At 25.8% G+C, this 3,492-nt stretch overlaps 1 protein-coding gene across 2 annotated transcripts in view; it reads right to left on the reverse strand.

Moving 5' to 3' along the window:
- LOC117170152 (calcium uptake protein 3, mitochondrial) overlaps positions 1-3,492 on the reverse strand; it is a 397,111-nt gene that overhangs the window by 373,591 nt on the left and 20,028 nt on the right. The gene's annotated exons all lie outside the window — the stretch shown is intronic.

Below are 3,492 nucleotides of genomic sequence, written 5' to 3' on the forward strand. Positions count from 1 at the left end.
GCATCTCAAAGAGTAAAGACCTGCCTTCCAAGTGCCTTTAATAAATTGATTCTTTTTAAATAAATCTTTTATATTTGTTCATAACCTGTTTTCCAGTAAATAGAATCTTTTATAAACGGAATAAAGCAGTATTTCAGGTACAAATTAAAATTGTATAAATTTCTTAATTTATTATTAACAATAAAATGTCTTTTCTACTACGAAATATGGCTTTCAACAAAATACTTACGTTTTTAACATTATAGTTGAATTTTTTACCTACAAAAATAAATTCTTAACGAAAAAGTGTGATCTTTTTTTAATTCATACAAGAAAAAAAAGATTTTCAAAACCAAAAAGTCGAATTTCCAAGAAATACAGAGTTTTCACTCAAAAAAGAAATAAAAGTTTATCTAAATTGTTCAAAAGTGGAATTTTCAAACAAAAAATAAATTTTCCACGAAACTGTTGCATTTTTATCCAACAAAAATGAAGTTTCAAAGCGAGAACATTTTTTTTTTTTACCAAAAACCTAACCAACATTCAACCTAAAAATGTCTAGAAATTTTCGGTCATTTATGGTAATTTTACTGGTAAATATGGTAACTTACCATAAATTACCCAAAATTCAATTTAAAAATGTCTCTAAATTTCCGAAAATATTTCGAAAGTTTCGTACATTCATGTCAATTTTACATGTAAATGTGGATACTTACCATAAATTACTCAAAATTCAATTCAAACTTTGACATCATTTTTACTCCCTAGGAATAAAAAATGGAGCTTTAGTCCGGCTTCAAAGGTATAAAAAAGAAACAAAAAAAAACAATTTCTTAACAAAGCAATTCAACAAAATATTTTAAACGAAATAGTTGAATGCTTAATCAATACAAAATAATTTTTAACCAAACATTTGCATTTCTATCCAAAAATGAAATTTCTACTAAAAAAGATCAAATTTTTCATCAAAAAGACAAATTTTCGAAAAAAAATAGTTTAATTTTCTGTTTAAAAAAATTTCAGTTGACTTTTCGCGATCAAAATATAAATGTTTGAACAAGAAATAAGTTTCCACGATAAAATTGTGTTTTTAATGAAAAAAAAAAATGTGAATTTTACTGCGTGTCATATCAAAAAGTATAGCTTTTTTTTGGATGAATAAGCTTTGTCTCATTTTTTTCGTAGCTTATGGCGTTAGTCCAAAAAAATTTTATTTTTTTATTTTTAATGTTGTTTTTTACGACTAAAAATAAAAATTACGCGTCCTATTGAAAAGTGGTTCATTATAAATGTTTAGTTCTTTCCAGGGCGTGCAATTTGAGCTTTTTCATTTTTTTCGTATCTTGCATAGTTTAATCAAAAAATGAAATTTTTGGATTTTTCATTATATTTGGTACGATCAAATTTGTAATGTTCAACTTTTCGACCAAATTAAAAAAGTTGTTATCATAATCTTGTAGGGCTTTCGAAAATCAACGTTTTTCTTCTTCTGACTTTTTTTCATATCATGCGTTGTTTGTCTTAAAATGTTCATTTTAGTTTTTTTTATTTTCAAAATGTTCTAACTCTGATAATTTTCTTTTTGTAGAAACAAGTCATGAGAATAAATTATTTGCGTTTCTGAGTACTATGAACCTTTCATAGAATTTTGAAATATTGAAAAAATGTAGTTTCAAAAATTTTGAAAACGCGCTCATTTTTTGGATTTTGATTCAAAATAGCTGGTTTACGAACCTGTTCTTTCTTTTTATGCCTTGAAAAAGTGTGCCAAAGTAGAATCCAATCTGATCAATTTTTCGAAAGTTATCGTGCCTACAGACTACAGACTACAGACAGACAGACACCTTCGTCAAAATCGTTTTTTCTGACTAAGTGGGTCTCAAAACGTACAGACTTGATGAAAACCGTGAAAGTGAAATCTCACATAAAACCAATACCTTCTCATTAGGATGAGAATGTAAAAAAATAATTTTTAAGCACAAATATTACTGTTTAATAAAATTGTTTCTTTACTGTGTCCCTACCAAACAGTTGCATATTTATCCAAAAAAGATGAAATTTCTCTGAACACAAATGAATTTTTATTTTAAAAAAAAAAGTAGAAACAAAATAGTGGATATTTCACCAAAAAAAGATTCCAGTTTACTTTTCGCCATAAAAATATTAATTTTTTAACAAAAAATAAGTTTCTACGAAAAAAATTGAATTTTTAATCTAAAAAGACAAATTTTTTCAATCAAAACAAATAAATTTGTAATCAAAGAATTGACATCGCTACCAAATAGCTGCATTTTGATCTAAAAAAGATGAAATTTCTTCAAAAATAGATTAATTTTTAATTTAGAGAAAAAGAAAAAAAATTTGAATTTTCATTCAGAAAAAATTTCAATTCTCTTTTCAACACCAAAATATTTTTAACAAGATGTAGATTTTCTAAGAAATAGTTGCGTTTTCAACCACGAAAAATTGCATTTCTCTTAAAGCAGATGATTTTTTTTATTACAAAATAGTTTTAAAAAAAGTTGAATTTTCGTCCAGAAAAAAAATTTCAGATCATTCAAAACCAAAATATTAAATTTAAAAAAAAAGTAAATTTACCACAAAATATTTAAATTTTCAACAGAACACCCAAATTTTCAAGCAAAAAGATTTTAATTGACTTTTCAATACAAAAATACGAATTTCAAACAAAAAGTAAATTTTCTAGGAAATATTTGGACTTTCAACGAAACAGTTACATGTTTACCAAAAAAACCTGCAGCTCTAGATATTAAAAAGTGAGGTGTTACTATGGAACATCCAAAATATTTAACAGAAATATCCGAGATTTGACATGTATGGTTATGTCAAATAACGGCTGTAAATATTTAAGGAGTTTACTTATTTCTAGTAGTTTTAAGAATTAATTAATAAATTATTTGCGTATTTAAAATTATACTTTAATGTTCTTGCATGCACGAAAAACCTATAAAGGGTGTAAAATGTCGAGCAGATGATACATGCAGTCAAGTTGAGGTTACGTGTAATATTTCAAATTCAAAATAAAAAATAAAAACGGGGTGAGTAAGCGAAAAACGAATGATATGTAATGTGCACTTAAAATTATCTCTATTTTAAGTTATTTTAACTTAAATTTAATTTTTAATTTATTTGCATTTTATCAAATGTGTTCATTTCAATATAATGATATAACCTGCAATTTAGGATCCTACTTCCCTCGTGTATACAGGCAGAAGTCGTTATCCAATTTTAATTAAGGATAACTATAATTTTGATTCTTTGGAAATGTTCCAAATTGTAATATTCTGCAATTGCAATATCGAAAATATAGAATCGGAAAATATAGTTGTGAGATTCTAATGCGCAATGCGCATGCGCTCGAGCGATTTTAACATCTGAATGTGTTTCAGTTTAAGGGCATGTGACACAGCTAAATTCCTATATTACCGATCACAGTTTTTCAGTTCACTGAATGTTCTTCTGAACTTAAGAACTTTTTTTGTAAATAAAATA

The sequence above is a fragment of the Belonocnema kinseyi genome, chromosome 3 (assembly GCF_010883055.1).
Source record: "Belonocnema kinseyi isolate 2016_QV_RU_SX_M_011 chromosome 3, B_treatae_v1, whole genome shotgun sequence".
Taxonomy (NCBI): Eukaryota; Metazoa; Arthropoda; class Insecta; order Hymenoptera; family Cynipidae; genus Belonocnema; species Belonocnema kinseyi.